Below are 22085 nucleotides of genomic sequence, written 5' to 3'. Positions count from 1 at the left end.
ACTTAATCGCACCCATCAGGCCTCTGCAGCTTTATGCTGATGGGGGTTACCAGCTGAGAATTAGGCGTCTTGAGGGTACCCCTAATTATGGTCCCCGAGCCTCGAAGGGAGTGTTAGCACTCGCTTGGAGGCTTTCGTCGCACTTTTTTGCAAGGGGACCAGCCTTTCTCGGTTGCATTTTGTTCCGGTGGGTGCGCGCGAGCGCACCCGCCGGGTGTAGCCCCCGAGGCCTCGGAGGAGTGGTTTCACTCCCCCGAGGTCTTAATGCCTTGCGTAATGCTTCGGCTGGTCTGGTTGTTCCCTCATGCGAACTGGCCGTAGCCCGGGTGCACGGTCGGGGCCCAAGTTCTCGGGCTGGTATGTTGACGCTGTCAACGGTTCGGCCGGAGCCGGGTTTGCGAGAGCAGCCCCCGAGCCTCCGCACAGGGCGAGAGGGCGATCAGGGACAGACTCGGTTTTTTTGCATACGCCCCTACGTCGCCTTTCCGCAAGGAGGAGGGGGGAGAGCACCATGTTACCCTCGATGGGTACCGAACATGGTGTCTCCGGTGAGCTGCAAGCGGGTAATCCGAGTGGACGTCCGTGCCCCGCTCGTTGGGGGTCGGCTTGGGGCCCAGAGGCACGCCCAAAAGTACCTGCGGGTGATCTGCCGGACCCGGTCCCCTGGCGACGGGGTCCGAGGGCTCGATGCCTCCCTCCGATGGGATTCCATTACAAGATCGCTCCCGCTGGTCTCGGAAATGTCCTAGGGTACCTCGGGAGCGCAGCCCGAGCCTTGGTTATGTATCGAACGTAATCCTGGTCATCCCTCGCTCGGCGTCTGAGGCGACTGTGAACCCTTCGGGGGCCAGCCTTCGAACCCCTGATCAGTAATGGGCGCGGAGCCCGAGTAGCCTGAGGCGGCCGTGGAGCCCTTCGGGGGGTCAGCCTTCGAACCTTTGACCAGTAGTGGGTGTAGGGCCCACGCGATCTGAGGCGGCTGTTGAACCCCTCGGAGGGCCAGCCTTCGAACCTCTGATCAGTAGGGGGGCTCGGAGCCCGGTTCCTTCACAGGGAAGGATCCTTTTCGGGGTATCCCCCTTTCCCGGTCCCTGTTGCAAGAGATAGAGAAAGAGAAAAAAAGGAAAAGGATACGAAATCGAACGACGTGGCGTACCTTTTCTGGTGCGGTTATTACGGCGAAGGCGAAGCGTCGCCCGCTTCTCCTGCCAGTAGCGCCGCCTGTCCCGCCACGGAGTTAATGCGACGGGGTGAGTTGTTGGCAGGGCGGCCGTTGCGCGTACGCGAGCCGTTCGAGGAACGGATCACGGGCGCCCTGTCTTCACGCCGTGAGAGGGGGTTCTCTTGCTGCCCCCGGATGGGACGTGAGCCTGGCCGACGACATGACCGCTGCTCCCGCCCGCCTGCCACCGTCATTACTGCCGGCCCACTTTCGGCTGCATTGACCGTCGCGCCAGGCTGGCGCTGCTGGGTCGTGCGCTGGGCCGCCTCGAGTCGCGGTATTGGTTCCGCAACCGAAGAGGCGCGGTGGTGGCGCAACTGGCGGTGCAGTTGCTTGCATGCAGCATCCGGCGCGCCGGTTGCGTGACGCGTGGGCCTGGGCCTCTATGCTGGCGTGTTGGGAGCCGTAGAAGCGCGTCCACCCGGCGCGATTGCATGCTGCCTGCATGGCTGCCCGCCCCTTCCGCCCGTTGGTCTGGGCAAAAGTGGGGGGTCGCTTGTAACCGCTGGGCGGTTGTGTGCACCACGCGCGGCGGTTTGGCTTCTTCTGCTCTGAGCCGGTTTGCATGACATGCGGGACCCAGCCCCCGCGTCGCAGGGGAGGGCCTTGGAGCGTGTTGGAGAAGACTCAGCCCGTGACGTTTGGGGGCACACGTAGGGAGAGTTGCCTTTAAAAGGAGGGCGACCCCTTTCGGGAGGCGACCATGTCTTCTCCCTTCCTTATGCATCGCGTCTTTTCACCTTCCAAGCCCCCGGATGGGGGGAACCCGCCGTCTTTTCGCCTCATCATTGGAGGAACACAACTCCGTGGGAGTTGGTACCTTTCAGCCATCGTTCGGCTTCAAGGATTTTCATCATGCAGCCCGGCTGCACCCCTCCGCTTGTGGTCACCCAAGATGGTGACCTCCAGCTTGATGGTGGGGGAAAGCGAGCCGGGCTGCGGCCTCTCCCCCTCCCTCAGCCTCAAGGATTTTCATCACCAAGGCTGGGGAGGGGAGTGTGCCGAGTTGGGGTCGGCCCCTGCGTGGGCGGTGGCCCGCTCCTTCACTCAGTGATCGGAGGGAGGGGCGGTTGTTGTCCGTGTCGCTGGCAGCTGCAGCGTGCCCGGCTTTCGGACGCGAGTGGCTTCGGAGCCGCTCGTGGCGCCGGCGTCTGCCACGGCAGCTGGAAGGGGTTCTTCCACCGGCGTGATAGCCGAGGCTGGCCACGGACCGACCTCCAACTCTACGGCCTTCTGCCCGTCCTTGCCTTACGAGTTTTGGCATGGGCAGGGGCCTCCTGGCAGCAGCATCCGCCCTGAGGTCAGTGCTGCCGCTGTTCGGCCCCCTGGAGCAGAAGTCGTCGTCGTCACCGCTGCTGGAGCAGGTGACGGCGCGCCGTTCGTCGGTCTTCCGTTGCTCCGCAGGCCCACCCCCATCGAGTGGGGTTGTTCGTATCTGCGGAGGGGGAACCGGAGTTCCGTTTGTATGGCACTTTGAATGCCAGGGTTTTTGTTCATTGTGGCTGTCGAGGCCTGAACATGTATGTAATTTTGGCACGGAGCCGTGTGTTTTTTTTCCTCATTTTCGAGCACTAAGACTCGCATGTTGATTATCTGAACCGCTTCACCAAGCATGAGTCGCCCCGTGTCAAGGTGACGAGTGAGGTATCCGTATCCCGGAGGCGTAGGAATCCCTCGGCTCGATTGGCCTTGTTGTCTGAGGCTCCTCTAGCTTAGTTAAAGAGACCCCTTGGCCGCTCTTCGACGAGCCGAGGCCAGGGTTAGCGATATCAGCACGAACAGAGGCGGAGTTGGCTCGAAAATGAGAACCTGGTTGGCCGGAGCCTAACCGGGTTGTCCGTCAGCGGGACCGATGCCGGAGTTGATCAGCCGAGGCCTCGGATCGGGCTGGCGCCCTTGGAAGATGGTTGGCCGAGGCCCCTGGGGTAACCGACCGAGCCGCCTGCTCGGGCCGGATTCCCGGAGAAGTCCCTGGACCGCGTCGCCGTCCGAGGCTGGGTCGGACCTCGCTGAAGGCATCGTCGATGCCGAGGGTGCTACAGCCCCCTTCCAGCGTGAAGACCCGAGCCTGCAGGATCAGATTGTCTTGTAATGTGTGCCCTCTGCAGCCGCCGAGGCCAGAACACACACCCTCGCTGCGTTGTAAAGCTGCGTCTCTTTTCCTCTTATTTCGAGTATCTGGACTTTTTTGTCGGTAACAGGGATGTTTGTGCGAGCGAGAGTTGCTTCTCGTGGAAGGTGATGAGTGAGGTATCCGTATCCCGGAGGCGTGGGAGTCCCTCGGCTCGGTCGGCCTTGCCGCTTACGCGTACTTTAACCCGTCCATGAGGCCCTGTCACCGACTCAGTCGAGAAAGCTCGAAGGATCGCTTCGGCAGAAGAGCTTCCGGACGTAAAGACTTGTTCGGTCCGTGGAATCACTTTATCCGAACGCGAGTTACTTATCGCAGAAGGTGATGAGTGAGGTATCCGTATCCCGGAGGCGTAGGAGTCCCTCGGCTCGGTCAGCCTTGGCTGCTTACGTGTACTCCGTCGTTTTCAGGATCCGCTTTTCAAAGTAGTCAAAAAGCACGAAAGATATTCTGCTAAAAGAGATCTTTTTTCGAGGAAAATTTCGACGCAGAGGGGGTCCCCCCCTTTTAGCCCCCGAGGGAGGGTCGGGCTTTGCCGAGGCGAGGCCGACCCTTCCTTGATGACTAAACTTTGCATGGGTGCGAGGTATATGAACAACTTGAAAACATCTTAAGGGTAGAAGCGACGTTGCTGTTGGATGTTCCAAGCGTTGCCGTAGACCTCGCCTTGACTGTTGGCCAGCTTGTACGTTCCGGGCTTCAGAACTTTGGCGATGACGAATGGCCCCTCCCAGGGGGCGTGAGCTTGTGCCTCCCTCGGGCGTCTTGCCGCAGCCGAAGCACCAGGTCGCCCACCTGGAGGTCTCGGGGCCGGACCCCTCGGGCGTGGTAGCGTCGCAGGGACTGCTGGTACCGCGCCGAGTGTAGTAAGGCCTTGTCCCGAGCTTCTTCCAGCTGGTCCAGCGAGTCTTCTCGGCTAGCTTGGTTGCTTTGATCGTTGTAGGCCCTCGTCCCCGGGGAGCCGTATTCCAGGTCAGTGGGCAAGACGGCCTCGGCCCCGTAGACCAGGAAGAACGGCGTGAAACCCGTGGCTCGGCTCGGTGTTGTCCTCAGGCTCCAGACCACCGAGGGGAGTTCCTTCATCCATCGCTTGCCGAACTTGTTGAGGTCGTTGTAAATCCGAGGCTTGAGCCCTTGTAGAATCATGCCGTTGGCACGCTCTACTTGCCCATTCGACATGGGATGAGCCACGGCGGCCCAGTCCACCCGGATGTGGTGATCCTCGCAAAAATCCAAGAATTTTCTGCCGGTGAACTGGGTGCCGTTGTCGGTAATGATGGAGTTTGGGACCCCGAAGCGATGGATGATGTTGGTGAGGAACACCACCTCCTGCTCGGACCTGATGCTGTTCAGAGGTCGGGCCTCGATCCACTTGGAGAATTTGTCGATGGCGACCAGCAGGTGCGTGTAGCCCCCGGGCGCCTTCTGCAAGGGACCGACAAGGTCCAGACCCCCACACAGCAAAGGGCCAGGTGATGGGTATCGTCTGCAGAGCCTGAGCGGGCAGGTGGGTCTGCTTTGCATAGAATTGGCACCCTTCGCAGGTGCGGACAATTCTAGTGGCGTCAGCCACCGCTGTTGGCCAGTAGAAGCCTTGCCGGAAAGCATTCCCGACAAGGGCTCGAGGCGCTGCATGATGGCCGCAAGCCCCCGAGTGTATCTCTTGCAGGAGTTCCTGACCTTCGGCGATGGAGATGCATCGCTGGAGGATGCCCGAGGGGCTGCGGTGGTAGAGCTCCTTCTCATCGCCCAGCAAGACGAACGACTTGGCGCGTCACGCTACCCGCCGAGCCTCGGCTTGGTCGAGGGGTAGCTCTCCTTGGCGGAGATATTGCAGGTACGGGGTCTGCCAATTTCGATCAGGCGTGGCCCCGCTCTGCTCCTCCTCGACGTGCAGTGTCTTGCCCTCGGGGGCCGAGGGTACCTCGGGCTGAACCGAGGGCGCCTCGGGCCGAACTGAGGGTGCCTCGGGCTCGGGCGTGTCGTCGATCTTGACGGAGGGTTGATGCAGATCCTGGGAGAAGACGTCCGGGGGAACCGTCGTTCGCCCCGAGGCTATTTTTGCCAGCTCGTCCGGAGTCTCGTTGTAGCGCCGAGGGATGTGGTTAAGCTCGAGCCCGTAGAACTTGTTTTCCAGGCGCCGAACCTCATCGCAGTAGGCCTCCATCTTCGGGTCGCGGCAGTGGGAGTTCTTCATGACTTGGTCGATGACGAGCTACGAGTCACCACGGGCGTCGAGGCGTCTGACCCCTAGCTCGATGGCGATCCGCAACCCGTTGACCAGAACCTCGTACTCAGCCACATTGTTGGACGCCGGGAAATGGAGGCGTAGCACGTAGCGTAGGTGTGTCCCGAGGGGCGAGATGAAGAGCAGGCCCGTGCCGGCTCCCGTCTTCATCAGCGATCCGTCAAAAAACATGGTCCAGAGCTCCGGTTGGATCGAAGCCGTCGGCAGCTGGGTGTCGACCGATTCGGCTACGAAGTCCGCCAATACCTGGGACTTGATGGCCTTCCGAGGGGCGAACGAGATTGTCTCGCCCATGATTTCCACCGCCCACTTTGCAATCCTGCCCGAGGCCTCTCGGCACTGGATGATCTCCCCCAGGGGGAAGGATGACACCACAGTTACCGGATGAGACTCGAAGTAGTGTCGCAACTTCCGCCTCGTCAGGATCACTGCATACAGCAGCTTCTGGACTTGTGGGTAGCGGATCTTGGTCTCGGAGAGTACCTCGCTGACGAAGTAGACTGGCCTCTGAACGGGCAATGCATGCCCCTCTTCTTGCCTCTCGACCACAATCGCGGCGCTAACCACCTGAGTGGTTGCGGCGACGTAGACCAAGAGGGCTTCTCCATCAGCTGGGGGCACCAAGATAGGCGCCTTTGTGAGGAGCGCCTTCAGGTTCCCGAGAGCTTCCTCGGCCTCTGGGGTCCAAGCGAAACACTCGGTCTTCCTTAAGAGGCGGTACAGAGGCAGACCTCTTTCGCCGAGGCGTGAGATGAAACGGCTCAGGGCCGCGAGACATCCCATGACCCTCTGTACGCCTTTTAAGTCCTTGATGGGCCCCATGCTGGTGATAGCTGTGATCTTCTCCGGGTTGGCTTCAGTGCCTCGCTCGGAGACGATGAACCCCAAGAGCATGCCCCGGGGCACCCCGAAGACACACTTCTCGGGATTGAGCTTGACGCCTTTCGCTTTAAGACATCGGAATGTCACTTCAAGGTCGGAGAGGAGGTCAGAAGCCTTCCTTGTCTTGACAACGATGTCATCGACGTAGGCCTCGACTGTGCGACCGATGTGTTCGCCGAACACATGGTTCATGCACCGCTGGTACGTCGCGCCCGCATTCCTCAAGCCGAACAGCATGGTGACATAGCAGTACATGCCGAAGGGCGTGATGAAAGAAGTCGCGAGCTGGTCGGACTCTTTCATCCTGATTTGGTGATACCCTGAGTAGGCGTCGAGGAATGATAGGGTTTCGCACCCAGGAGTGGAATCCACGATTTGATCGATGCGAGGCAGAGGGTAGGGAACCTTCGGACATGCTTTGTTGAGACCAGTGTAGTCTACACACATCCGCCATTTCCCCCCTTTCTTTCTCACAAGCACAAGGTTGGCAAGCCATTCGGGATGGAATACCTCTTTGATGAACCCTGCTGCCATTAGCTTGTGGATCTCCTCGCCTATCACTCTGCGCTTCTCCTCGTCGAATCGGCGCAGAGGCTGCCTGATGGGTCGGGCTCCGGCCCGAATACCCAGCGAGTGCTCGGCGACATCCCTCGATATGCCGGGCATGTCCGAGGGACTCCACGCAAAGACGTCGGCGTTTGCGCGGAGAAAGTCGACGAGCACTGCTTCCTATTTGGGGTCGAGCCCGGAACCGATTCGGATCTGCTTGGAGGTGTCGCCACTGGGGTCGAGAGGGACGGCCTTAACCATCTCCGCTGGCTCGAAGTTGCCGGCATGACGCTTCACGTCTGGCACCTCTTTGGAGAGGCTTTCCAGGTCGGCGATGAGGGCCTCGGACTCGGCGAGGGCCTCGGCGTACTCCACGCACTCCACGTCGCATTCGAACGCGCGTTTGTACGTGGGGCCGACGGTGATGACCCCGTTGGGGCCCGGCATCTTGAGCTTCAGGTAGGTATAGTTGGGGACGGCCATGAACTTCGTGTAGCATGGCCTCCCCAGTACCGCGTGGTAGGTTCCTCGGAACCCGACCACCTCGAACGTCAGAGTCTCCCTTCGGAAGTTGGAGGGCGTTCGGAAGCAGACGGGAAGGTCGAGTCGTCCGAGGGGCTGGACGCGCTTCCCGGGAATGATCCCGTGGAAGGGCGCAGTGCCTGCTCGGACGGAGGACAGATCGACGCGCAGGAGCCCGAGGGTCTCGGCGTAGATGATGTTGAGGCAGCTGCCCCCGTCCATCAGGACCTTGGTGAGCCTGACGTCGCCGACGATGGGGTCGATGACGAGCGGGTATTTCCCCGGGCTCGACACGTGGTCGGGGTGGTCAGCTTGGTCGAAGGTGATGGGCTTGTCGGACCAGTCTAGGTAGACTGGCGCCGCCACCTTCACCGAGCAGACCTCCCGGCGCTCTTGCTTGCGATGCCGAGCCGAGGCGTTCGCCGCATGCCCACCGTAGATCATGAAGCAGTCGCGGACCTCGGGGAACTCTCCTGCTCGGTGATCTTCCTTCATGTCGTCGTCGCTGGCCCTGCCACCCTCTGCGGGTGGCCCGGCCCTGTGGAAGTGGCGCCGAAGCATGACGCACTCCTCGAGGGTGTGCTTGACGGGCCCCTGATGATAGGGGCATGGCTCCTTGAGCACCTTGTCGAAGAGGTTAGCACCTCCGGGGGGCTTCCGAGGGTTCTTGTACTCGGCGGCGGCGACAAGGTCTGCGTCGGCGGCGTCGCGTTTCGCTTGCGACTTTTTCTTGCCTTTCTTCTTGGCGCCGCGCGGAGTTGACGCCTCGGGAGCATCTTCCGATGGGCGGCCCTGGGGCTGCTTATCCTTTCGGAAGATAGCCTCGACCGCCTCCTGGCCAGAGGCGAACTTGGTGGCGATGTCCATCAGCTCGCTCGCCCTGGTGGGGGTCTTGTGACCCAACTTACTCACCAGGTCGCGGCAGGTGGTGCCGGCAAGGAACGCGCCGATGACATCCGAGTCGGTGATGTTGGGCAGCTCGGTGCGCTGCTTCGAGAATCGCCGGATGTAGTCCCGGAGAGACTCTCCCGGCTGTTGCCGGCAGCTTCGGAGGTCCCAGGAATTCCCGGGGCGCACGTACGTGCCCTGGAAATTGCCGGTGAAGGCTTGGACCAAGTCATCCCAGCTGGAGATCTGCCCCGGAGGCAGGTGCTCCAACCAGGCGCGAGCGGTGTCGGAGAGGAACAGGGGGAGGTTGCGGATGATGAGGTTGTCGTCGTCCGTTCCACCCAGTTGGCAGGCCAGGCGGTAGTCCGTGAGCCACAGTTCCGGTCTCGTTTCCCCCGAGTACTTTGTGATAGTAGTCGGGGATCGGAACCGGGTCGGGAACGGCGCCCGTCGGATGGCCCGACTGAAGGCCTGCGGACCGGGTGGTTCGGGCGAGGGACTCCGATCCTCCCCGCTGTCGTAGCGTCCCCCACGCCTGGGGTGGTAGCCTCGGCGCACCCTTTCGTCGAGGTGGGCCCGTCGGTCGTGACGATGGTGCTCGTTGCCGAGGTGGCCCGGGGCCGCAGGCGCGGTGTTGCACGTGCGCCCGGTGTAGACCGAGGCTTCCCGCATGAATCGGGAAGTCGCGGCATGAGGTTCCGAGGGGTATCCCTGCCTTCGGGAGGCAGAGCTCTCGGCCCGTCGGACCACAGCGCCTTCCAGGAGATTCTTGAGCTCTCCCTAGATTCGCCGACCCTCGGTGGTTGATGGCTCCGGCATCGCGCGGAGGAGCATCGCTGCGGCTGCCAGGTTCTGACCGACCCCACTGGATGCGGGTGGTGGCCTGACCCTGACATCGTTGGCGACGCGGTGCTGGAAACCCTGGGGCAGGTGACGTACTTCTCCGGTCGGGGGTTGGCCCGCCCATACCTGCCCGACGTCCCGGCGGATCGGCTCAAGCGCTCCTGCTCCCTCGTCGAGCCTGGCCTGCGCCCCGCGGACTTGCTCAAGCTGTGGGTCGTGACCCCCCGCCGGAACGGGGACCACAGCTAGCTCCCGCGGGATGTCTGCGCAAGGCACCGGCCTAGGGAGATCACCGTCCTCCGGCATGCCGAGATGGTTGCCTTCGGAGGGATCCCCTAGCTCGACGTGGAAACATTCGCGGCTTGGGTCGCAGTCCTCGTCGTCGAGGCTGCGGCTACCGTCGGAACAGTCGGAGAGGCAGTAGTCACATGCGGTCATAAAGTCCCGCATGGCACTGGGGTTGCCAAATCCAGAGAAATCCCAACAGATGCTGGGATCGTCATCTTCCTCGGACCCAAAGGGCCCGTAGGTCAAGACGTCCCTCAACCGGTCCCAAGGCGACCGCGTGCGAAACCCCAGAGGGGTTGCACTCGCCTCAACGAGAGCGCCCGCCAAAGCAAGGTCGCTAGGCGGGTTGAGGCTGAGTCGAAATGACGTAGGATGGGAATCAATCGGTACCTTTTGGTCGACGAGGAGCGACATAGTCACGTCGGGGACTGATTGCACCGTCGCCTCAGGTACGAGGGCGACGTCCTACAAGCTCTCCGCGAGCGCGCTGGCGTCGTCCACTTGTTCGGGATTGGCGTGTCGCGGGGGGACGGCGCCCGCCTTCGTCTCAAACGCGAGGTCGATGCCCGACGCGCCCCCCGTTGGGGCGCTGGGGACGTCGATTCGCTCGACAGCCGACGAAGCGCGGCCTCCCGCTTGGCCTTGGTTGCCCCGCCTCCTCCTCCGTTGGCGGGGGAGAGGATGGGGCAAGCTCGAATGTTGTTCTTCCACCACGCGGGGAAGATGTCGTCGATTCCGCCGCCGGCGGGCGGGTTGTCGGCCGCCATTGTCGTTGTCGCGCGGCGGTGGAAGGAGTATCATGTCGTAGCTGCCGTCGAAGGACATGAACTCAAGACTCCCGAAACGGAGCACCGTCCCGGGCCGGAGAGGTTGCTGGAGACTGCCCATCTGGAGCTTGACGGGAAGCTGTTCGTCAACACGCAGCAGGCCCCTACCTGGCGCGCCAACTGTCGGCGTTTCGAGACCGGGGGGTCCCTAAGCCGACGAGTGAGTGTGCCGCGTGCCCCAGCCCAGATGGGTCGAGCGCGTGGGCGAGCGCGAAGGGGGGAAGCGAGGTGGCCGGAGACGGGCGTGAGAGAGGTGGAAATCTCGCGGCTTTCGTGTTCGTCCCGCGCCCAGGTCGGGTGCGCTTGCAGTAGGGGGTTACAAGCGTCCACGTGTAACACCCCAGGTGTTGCCATGGCTGGAACACACCTTGGCACTCAAGACTATGATCACATGTGGAAGAACTTAAGGAGCAAAAGTATAAGGGGCTTTGGAAACTAAGTTTTTACCAAGAGTTGGGAATGACCAAAGGCTTTACCCTAGTTGTGTGCAACTATCACCTTGGGAGAGGGAGAAAGAACCCTAGGCCTCTCTTAAACCCTATCTCCCAAAACCATGGATAAGAGGGGAAAGAGAGTGAGCAAATGTGCAAAACATGGGTAATCTTTACCCAAACCCTAAGCAACATTATAACCATCAATTAGGGAGGGGAATAATTGCAAAAAGGCCCCTAGGGAAACCCCATTTCAAATCTCCAAGTGGAGAGAGAGCTAGAGCTCTCTAATTCCCTCTAAGTCCCATTCTAGCCCTAAATCAAAGATCAACCGTGTTCACTTCAAAAATGGCGCCAAAACCACTTGGGTTCTATACCAAAAATGTGCAATACCACTTAGGGCACCCACTGGAAAAAGTTGAGCTCGAGACTCGGACGTTTGACATGCCATGGCATGGCTTTTGTCGTGTTATGCTCAGTATGACACACCTGTTTTGGCACTCGAAGATCTTCCTCCCTAGGCCGTATCTGCCCCGGCGTCTCACAGTCGAGTGACAGCCCTAGGTATCAGGAAGAGGTCTGCGGCGGACTTTTGCAAAGATTCGCACGTATGCGACCTCTGGCGACATTTGAACACTGGAAGAAACAAACCGCCACGTGTTCGACGCCGTCTGCCGCGCCAGAGCACGCCCCCGCGCGCGCCCGCGCCGCGCCCAAGCCGAGCCAGCGCCCTGGTCCGCGTCCGCGGCTATAAAACGCCCAGGAGCCTCGGCCGTACCCCTCCGCACGCACTCAAGCCTCACCGGAGCTCAGTTCGCCGCCGGTTGCCCATACGCGACGCGCCCGCGGCCACCCGAGCCCCTGCCGCCGTAGACCGGCCAGCCCAGCCATTCCCAGCCCCGTCCAGCTCTCGGAGAGGACTGTGCGCGTCTCCGTGAAGCTCCCCGAGCGAGGAATCGGGCTCTGCTTCACCGGAGAGGCCGGCCCAAGGTCACCGGACTTCAACCGACCGCCGGCAACCGTGGACCGAGGTACACCGTGCACCTCTCTTCGATTCCTTGCACGGTTAGACTCCTTAGACCTCCACGAAGCTCCCTATGCCCTTGGATTGAACTATGCCGCCGTGGATAGGCCGGAGCACACGCCGCCGACGAGCTCGCCCGCCTGCTCACGTGGACCGGGCGATTCCGGCCATCCCCGACGACGAGCCGTACCTCGACGTGATCGCCAGACCCTCCCCGAGCCAACCCTACACTTCGCCGGAACTCCCTCGCCGCCGGTAAGCCGCGCCGCCCTTTCTTTTTCCGCGGCTACTGTTTCAGTTGAGGGAGGGACTGCGGGTGAGAGGGAGAGAAACCCAGGGGGTTAAGTGAAAGGTCAGAGACTCAAGTGAATAGTGCCTTAAGGGTAGATCTGCGAGGTTTGAATTGTTTTAAACCCAGGGGCCTCGGCGCAAACTGTTTTTCCAGGAAAACTTAATTAAAACCTAATTTAAATTCAAACAGAAACTTTAAAAACCCATAACTTCTGTTTGGTTTATCCAATTTTGGTCAAACCAATTTTGCCAGACTCTAAATCATGTAACCTATTTAGGAAAAATATAAAACCCCTTGGTGCTGTGGAAAACTTAAAAGCTCTGATTTAATGTTAACTTTGGCCAAAAGCTAAATAATAGTAAGAAAAATAGTTAGGCTATTTGACTAAGGTTAGGAAAATTTGGAGAAGTTTATATTCACCTACTAACCTGTTTAAAAATGTTAAACCCCTCTGTCCATTACATTAAGTTAGTTTTAACCCCTTATTCCAAATATGCTTAAAGTTTAATAAAAATAGGAAAAGTGACACAAATGTTGAACCAGAGGGCACCCCTATTTTTGTTAAGATACTTAGTTAATGTAGTTCACTAGAAAAATATATCATACCCTGTTTTAGTGTAAAATAATTAAGATCTCTTTTAAGTTAATAAAACAAGGATAACTTAGAAAAACTCCACAAAAATAACCCCAAGGTGAAAACACCCCCACCCTTGGGATAACTATTGTTTTATTAGAAAGAACCTAAGAAAAATATGAAATCTGCTGTTTGACATTTTTCAAATAATAAGGTAGTAGAAAGTGCCTTTTTGACATTAAACTTGGGAAAATCATAGCTAATTAACCACCCCTTAGTTTCCTGTGATTTTTAGCACAAAGACCTATCATTACCAGAGGATGCCAACAAAAATGACCTTTAGGACAGAACCTACCCCTAACTAGGAGGTGTAGTGTAAAGTGCCCCTTTTTGCCTAACTTTTGTTATTTTTGTTTAAGGCCTAACTTTTATACTTTAAGCCTCAATTTCTTAAAACAAGCTAAAATAGCCAGTGACAACCCACTGTAATTTTTACAGAATTTTTGGAAATTATTAAAACCCTGTTGTAGTTCAAACCTACCCTAGAAAACCTGAATGGAAATTAAGGGAAGAGAAATACAAGATATGAATAAAGGTTGTCCCTAAAAACTTTATTTGCTGTCCACAAAAATATATCAAAGCAATACCAAACCAATGTGTTGTCCTAAAGGAAAACCTAAGTCCAAAGAGTAATAAGTCTATCTATGTACCACTAGAAGCCCCGCATAACTGAGAAAACCCTAAGTTAATTCTTAACTTAGTTTCTTTAACTTAATGTTCTTAAATCATGCATAATCATGACATACATGTTCATTGCATTTCGATAGACTGTAATCTTGCTGACGGAGAGTACATCCTCGTGCCGGAGCAAGGAGCTGCTCAGGAGGTAGCCCCAGATCCAGCACCAGAGCCAGCACCAGAGGACCTGCCTGCCACTGCTTTGGAAGGCAAGCCCCGGTTTTATGCATAACCTATTATTTATGCTATTTTACTTCACCTAATGATTGTAGGATTGATTGTGCACTTAGGTGTAGGAATTGTTTGAAACCCTAGTTGCATGATCTCAGGAATCCTTTTGAATTGAATACTAGTATGACAGGTCGAGTAGTTGCTTTAATTAAATAGGATCTCGGTAGAAGACGAGTGATTTTTCTAGCACTCGCGCGAGATCAGGAAATTGATTGTACCCACTTTCACACTGTCATGATACTAGTTGGTGGACAACAATCCATGGGGATTGGTTGTTTACGAGATGGAAAATGGAATAAGGATTAACGTGCGGATACCTGTGTCAAGCGTTTGAACGTACTAAACATATGCCGAGAAATATGGTAAATCGGTAAGCCTAGTACCTGATTGAACCTGGCAGCAGATTGCCCTCCTCACGCGACCTGAGACGAGGTCTCCCATTCCGGTTATGGTGGGTACAAGTGCGGTCACTGCACGACGGCCAGTCGGGGTCAGTGAGGCATTGTACGCCAAGGCGGTGAGCCCCTCTCTGCTGACGGGGAATCGATGGGGACGGTTGATGTGTGTGGGGACGGAGTACCCCTGCATGACGTGTGTTTAGGTTTACCTTGCAAGGATAAAAACTCGATTCGAATCGTCTGCTTCTCGCAGCTAATGAGACTGCTTGATCCATTGTACTGCATTGAGTAATAAGTGGAAGTACGATGAGTTGAGATAAGATGTTGATTGTTAATAATGCTTGCTACCATGTATGAGTAGATAGTTCACTTTTAGCCTTAAGAGAGTCACACTTAACTTTGATTAAGTTAAAATCTTGATTTAGAAACTCAGCTAGTGCTTTTGGCAACCAAACCCCACAGCCAAACAGCTGCATGTCTAGAGGTAGAGGAGTAGACTCCTCACACCGGGTAAGTCTAGCTGAGTATTAGTATACTCAGCCTTGCTTGTGGCATAATTTTTACAGGTTCTCTGGAGGAGATGGTTGCTGGGATAACTTGGCCGACCACCCTGCCACCGGGTTGGACTGTCGAGTGGGACCCTGCCTCGGCTGAGGAGGAGCATGAGGAGTGATGGGACAGGCTTCCCCATCTCTCTGTTTAATTACCGTTAGTTCTATTCCGCTGCACTTCGAACAATGATGGTTACTTTTGCAAAAACTCCAATGATGATGATGGTGATGTAATAATTTAACATTGTAACATGTATGGTTTATGCTTTATTGTATTTGCTCTGTGACTCACCTTCGAGTGAGATTGTGGTACTTGATCCTGTCAGTGGCCGTGTCGGACTAGATCCGAGGGATTGACGGGTTATTCCCATTTAAGTGTGGTCTAGCCTCTAAGGCGGGACTTGGGCACTTAAGCTGGAATAATTCGGGCAGTTCCGCCACAGCTGGTATCGGAGCTTGTACCACCACAGAGGAATCAATAAAATGTAAATACCATCAATTTTCTAAATAAAACTTGATAGAAACAAGTTGGATAGATAGTAGGACGAGCAGGATAGACCTAGGACGTGAAGCCTTAGGTTAATAGAAGGGTAGCTAGGTGGCTAAGTAACTAGGCCCTATAGGCCACTTTTACAGGATGGGAGTTCCTCCCTATTCCTTTTATCTTGTTGTGAGGTCGTTCAGGACGAGCATGCATGCATTCATAATTAAGCAAATGGATAACTAAGTAAGGACTTAAAGACAAGATAACAACCAGCTAGGTCCTTAGTGCCTTTTTACTTAACTAGAGAAAGGCTGAGTTTTATTTTTCTTGTTCTTTTTATAATTCTTTTCTTTTACTTACGCTTAACCGTACACAGATGACTTCCCATGGATCCTCCGATGACGGAAATGCACTGACCCACACGGACGGACTTGCACGAGAGGGTTTTCCCCGCATTTTGTGGGAGGTACTTCAGGGGGCTGGATACACGACACCCCCTCAGTACGCGGTGCAGCAGTTCGAGAAGCACCGAGTGCCCCGCTGTAGGGTGAGGATGACCTTGGAGCCTCATCCCCTGCAGCCAGGCTGGCGCTCCTTGGACTCCGAGTCCTTCGGATACCGAGCGGAGGACACGATCGAGGCGATCGCGCTGCATGGATTGACTACCTTCTGCGGATTTCATCCCTTGGAGCTGGCTACCCACCCCATTGGCTTGTTCCCCGCTGAAAAGGAGGACGACCCAATGTGGAAGGATCGGGTGGAACATGCCAAGGACATCTGGGCCATCTACCCAGGTCAGACTGCGCACTTGACAGTACGGTGCATGAATGCTCTGTACCGTCTGCAGGTAATGCGCGGTGAGGCCATGTCCCATCTGATGGCACTGCTGGAGGCCACCAAGATCACGTTGGATAACCGAGAGGAGCTTGTGGTCGACTTGTCTCAAGAAATGGTAGAGAAAGATTTGCAAGTGGAGCAGCTGTCTGGTGAGATTCATGAGTTGGAGGAGCTAGTGGGTACCCGGGAGAACACCATTGAGGTCCTAGAGAATCAGCTCCTCAACACTCAGCAGCAGCTGGCAGAAGCAAATGAGCACCTGGACATGCACCACCAGGAGATCCAGGACCAGGAGGACGACGAGGACGTCGACATTGAGGGAGGAGATGAGCCTGCCTCCAGTGTAGACACTGCTGGCTCGGGAAGACCACCTTCCCCCGAGTCCAGTGTTGCTTCGTTCGCTCACTAGGTGTCCAGGGTAGGCTTAGAAGTCGGACAGTCGGACTCCTCGCAACTAGCTTAGCTTTTGCACCCTTGGGGTACTAGGCTAGATAGAGTTGAGTCATTTTGGAACAATTTGATGTAATCGTATTAAACTCTCTTGGGAGCTTGATGGATGGATGCTATTATCAGTTTAATTTGGAAGGAAGAATTTATGCCTCTTAAAGAATCCCTTTTGTTGAAGTTAGATCTTTCATGCTGTTTTTAACTTTTTCCCCGTGTTGAAATCTTGAAATTGGAACTGTGGTGTTAAGTAAGTATGTGATTTTTCAGATGGCCGGGAGGCAGCGTCGTGGCCAGAACGAGCACGTTCCACCACCACCCCCACCTCCCACTCTGCAGGAGCTCATGGCTCAGCAGAATGAGATTCTGAGGCAGCTAGCTCAATGTCAGCCACCACCCCAGCATTATGGTGGTGGAGACCACCAACGTCACCCCGTGGTGGCCACCTATCAAGAATTCCTCAGCACCCAGCCTCCACTGTTCACAAGGGCGGAGGACCCACTTGACGCAGATATATGGCTGCGAGTGGTGGAATCCAAATTTCCACTGCTCCATGGAGTTTGCTCAGAGGTCACCAAGGTCAGGTTCGCCACCCAGCAGCTTCGCGGGCCTGCAAGGACTTGGTGGGATCACTTTCTGGCTATGCATCCAGAGGACCGAGAGGTGGAGTGGAGGGAGTTTAAGGCAGCTTTTAGAGGACACCATATACCAGCCGGGATCATGGACAGGAAACTCAATGAGTTCTTGGCACTCACCCAGGGCAACAGGACAGTGTTGCAGTATGCCCAGGCTTTTAATGACTTGTGCCAGTATGCGGGATATCATGCGGATACAGATGAGAAGAAAAGGGACAGATTCAGAAGGGGGCTCAGCACTAAGCTCCGGGACCGTCTCAACACCGTCAGGGCCAACAGCTACAATGAGTTGGTCAACATGGCAATCTCCCAAGAGGACTGCATTACCGCTAGGCAGGCAGAGAAAAAGCGGAAGACCCCTGTGGCAGGACCCTCAGCTCAGCCACAGCGTTTCAGAATTGTGTCCGACACCCAGGGCAGGGGACCCCAGCAGCAGCAAGGGCGATGGGTAATCCGACCTCAGCAGCAGCAGCAGCAGGCACCCAACCGCAACCAGTTTCCAGCACAGCGGAATAATCAGCAGCAGCAGTACCGCCAAGCCAATGACAACAGATGTTTCACTTGTGGCAACACTGGGCATTATGCCAAGAATTGCCCCAGGAACCAGCAGAGGCAGGGGCAGAATGTCAACCAGAACCAAGGCAAGAGACAGAAGGTGCAAGTGAGGCAGGGCAGGCTGAACTTCACCACCATGGCAGACATTCCAGAGGGAGCACCCGTCATGACTGGTATCTTTACAGTTTTGAATTACCCTGCTATTATTCTATTTGATTCTGGTGCATCGCATAGTTTTATCAGTGCCAAATTTAGTGCCAAATGCCAGTTGCCCTTTCACCATACCGATGGGGGCATTACAATTTCAACACCAGGAGGCAGAGTTGCCACTTATCAAATCAACAGGCAAGTGCCTATAAAATTTGGTAGTCTGGTAATTAGAACCACCCTTCTCATTTTAGGATTGGATAGCGTGGATATTATTTTGGGAGCTGACTGGTTGACCAGGCATCAGGCAGTATTGGACATTGCAGCCAGAGCCATTGAAATCCATTCCCCTGCTTATGGCGAGACTGTTTTATATTTACCCGACCAGGGTTGTACCCGATCTTGTGCCTTTGTTATGATAGAATCCCCGGTGGAAAAGATCCCAGTGGTCTGTGACTATCCAGATGTTTTTCCGGATGAATTGCCAGGAATGCCACCTGACCGAGACATTGAGTTCGCAATTGAGTTGCAACCCGGGACTGCTCCGATCTCCAAGAGACCGTATCGGATGCCTCCCGCGGAATTGGCAGAATTGAAGAAACAATTACAAGAGTTGTTGGACAAGGGGTTTATTCGTCCAAGCACTTCACCATGGGGATGTCCAGCATTATTTGTGAAGAAAAAGGATGAGAGTTTGAGGATGTGTGTTGACTACCGCCCTCTCAATGCGGTGACCATAAAGAACAAATACCCGTTGCCTCGCATTGATGTTCTGTTTGATCAGTTGGTTGGAGCCAAGGTATTCTCCAAGATAGACCTTCGCTCAGGATACCATCAGATCAAGATCCGTGCCAGCGATATTCCCAAGACGGCTTTCTCTACCAGATATGGATTGTATGAGTTTCTGGTGATGTCTTTTGGGCTGACCAATGCCCCGGCATATTTCATGTACCTGATGAACTCAGTATTCATGCCAGAATTGGATAAGTTTGTGGTTGTCTTCATTGATGATATTCTGGTCTATTCCAAGAATGAAGATGAACATACTGAGCACCTGCACATCGTGCTTCAACGGCTGCGCGATCATCATCTTTATGCTAAGTTGTCTAAGTGTGAGTTCTGGCTGAAGGAGATCAAATTCTTGGGTCACACAATTTCTCAAGATGGGGTATCAGTTGATCCTGAGAAGGTGCAAGAAGTGATGGATTGGAAACCCCCGACCACAGTAAAGCAAATTCGGAGTTTTCTGGGATTGGCAGGGTATTATCGACGATTTATTCCAGATTTCTCCAGAATTGCCAAACCAATGACTGAACTGTTGAAGAAGGGAGTCAAATTTGAGTGGAGCCAAAAGTGTGAAGATGCCTTTCATACCTTGAGACAGCATTTGACAACAGCCCCAGTGTTAGCTCAACCTGACAACACCAAGCCGTTTGAGGTTTATTGTGATGCCTCTGGTACTGGTTTGGGATGTGTCTTGATGCAAGAGAACAGAGTGATTGCTTATGCTTCTCGGGCACTCAGGCCCCATGAGCAGAACTACCCTACACATGATCTAGAGTTGGCAGCTGTAGTTCATGCCCTTAAGATTTGGAGGCACTACCTGATGGGAGCTCACTGTAACATCTACACTGATCACAAGAGCCTCAAATACATCTTCACGCAGGCAGATCTGAACATGAGGCAAAGGAGATGGTTAGAGTTGATTAAGGACTATGATCTGGAGGTGCATTACCACCCTGGTAAGGCCAATGTTGTGGCAGATGCCTTAAGCAGAAAGACCCAGTGCTATTGCATGAGCATGGATGTGGGAGTGACCACCCTGTGTGATGAATTGTGCAAACTGAACCTGGAAGTTGTTTCTTCGGGTAACCTAAGCTATATCTCGGTGGAGCCCACATTGCAAGAACAAATAGTCAGGGCACAGGTTGAGGATAAGGGTGTTCAGGTTATCAAGGATATGATCAAGCAAAAGGCAGAAAAATACAAATGTTTCCGACAGGACAGTAAGGGAATTCTATGGTTTGGAGATCGATTGGTTGTTCCCAAGGACCCTGAGCTCAGAAAGAAGATACTGGACGAAGCTCACCTTTCCAAATTCTCCATGCACCCTGGTAGCAACAAGATGTATCATGATCTCAGATCTTTATATTGGTGGACTAGAATGAAAAGGGAAATTGCCAAGTACATATCCGAGTGTGATACTTGTCAGAGGATAAAGGCTAGTCACTTGAAGGCAGCAGGCCCTCTACAACCCCTTCCCATACCATCTTGGAAATGGGAGGACATTTGCATGGACTTTATAGTGGGATTACCCAATACCTCCAGACACCATGATTCTATTTGGGTTATCGTGGACAGATTGACCAAGACGGCTCACTTCTTACCAGTGCACACCACCCACAAGACCGAGAAGTATGCTGAAATTTATGTTGATCAGATAGTGAGATTGCATGGTATTCCCAAGACCATTATATCTGACAGAGGAGCACTGTTTGTGGCACGCTTTTGGGAAAAACTGCAAGAATCACTTGGAACCCATGTCATCCGAAGCTCAGCATACCACCCACAAACCGATGGTCAGACAGAAAGGGTGAATCAAATTTTGGAAGATATGTTGCGAGCCTGTGCACTACATTATGGAAAGGATTGGGACAAGTGTCTGTCTTTGGCAGAGTTCTCTTACAACAATAGCTATCAGTCCAGTTTAAAGATGGCACCTTTTGAGGCATTGTATGGGAGAAGGTGTAGGACCCCACTAAATTGGTCTCAAGCAGGAGAAAGGGAAATTTTTGGACCAGACTTAGTACTCGAGGCAGAGGCAAAAGTCAGAGTCATTACCAAGAACTTGGAAGCTGCTCAGGCTAGGCAAAGGAGCTATCATGATAAGAGGCGGAAGCCTCTACAGTTTGAGGTGGGAGATCATGTCTATCTTAAGGTATCACCCACCAAGGGTGTTCAGAGATTCGGGATCAAGGGCAAGTTAGCCCCTCGCTACATTGGACCCTATAAGATCGAGGCAAGTTGTGGACCCGTAGCCTATCAAGTGGAATTGCCACCTCACATGTCAGCAGTTCATAATGTGTTCCATGTATCTCAACTGCGGAAATGCGTTCGTCTACCCACTGAAGTACTCCCGGAACCAGACATTGAGATAGAACCAGACTTGTCCTATCAAGAGTACCCCGTCAATGTATTAGATCAGAAGGAGAGATCAACTCGGGCAAGGTCGGTCAGAATGTATAAGGTTCAGTGGAGTCACCATTCAGCAGAAGAAGCTACATGGGAGACTGAGGATTTTCTACGCTCTCGCTTCCCCGACTTTCTACCCAAAGGAGTCGGTATGTAACCCCAGAACCCCACCCCCACCTGCCCTTTGAATCCAATTATAAGAAAAACTTAGATAATAAGGATGGTCTAAGTTGTGGATTTAACTTAAGAAGGGCTTCCTTCTGAAGTTGCAAAGAGAATGACATTCGAAGAGCAGTTAACAAGAGAAACTTGAGTATAAAGAAAGAGTAGCACCAACACACCTTCCAGCACCCTCCAAGGGACTCTACCTAAAATCTCGGGACGAGATTCTTTTAAGGGGGGAGGGCTGTAACACCCCAGGTGTTGCCATGGCTGGAACACACCTTGGCACTCAAGACTATGATCACATGTGGAAGAACTTAAGGAGCAAAAGTATAAGGGGCTTTGGAAACTAAGTTTTTACCAAGAGTTGGGAATGACCAAAGGCTTTACCCTAGTTGTGTGCAACTATCACCTTGGGAGAGGGAGAAAGAACCCTAGGCCTCTCTTAAACCCTATCTCCCAAAACCATGGATAAGAGGGGAAAGAGAGTGAGCAAATGTGCAAAACATGGGTAATCTTTACCCAAACCCTAAGCAACATTATAACCATCAATTAGGGAGGGGAATAATTGCAAAAAGGCCCCTAGGGAAACCCCATTTCAAATCTCCAAGTGGAGAGAGAGCTAGAGCTCTCTAATTCCCTCTAAGTCCCATTCTAGCCCTAAATCAAAGATCAACCGTGTTCACTTCAAAAATGGCACCAAAACCACTTGGGTTCTATACCAAAAATGTGCAATACCACTTAGGGCACCCACTGGAAAAAGTTGAGCTCGAGACTCGGACGTTTGACATGCCATGGCATGGCTTTTGTCGTGTTATGCTCAGTATGACACACCTGTTTTGGCACTCGAAGATCTTCCTCCCTAGGCCGTATCTGCCCCGGCGTCTCACAGTCGAGTGACAGCCCTAGGTGCCAGGAAGAGGTCTGCGGCGGACTTTTGCAAAGATTCGCACGTATGCGACCTCTGGCGACATTTGAACACTGGAAGAA

The sequence above is a fragment of the Zea mays genome, chromosome 4 (assembly GCF_902167145.1).
Source record: "Zea mays cultivar B73 chromosome 4, Zm-B73-REFERENCE-NAM-5.0, whole genome shotgun sequence".
NCBI lineage: Eukaryota > Viridiplantae > Streptophyta > Magnoliopsida > Poales > Poaceae > Zea > Zea mays.
This window is presented reverse-complemented; position numbering follows the sequence as displayed.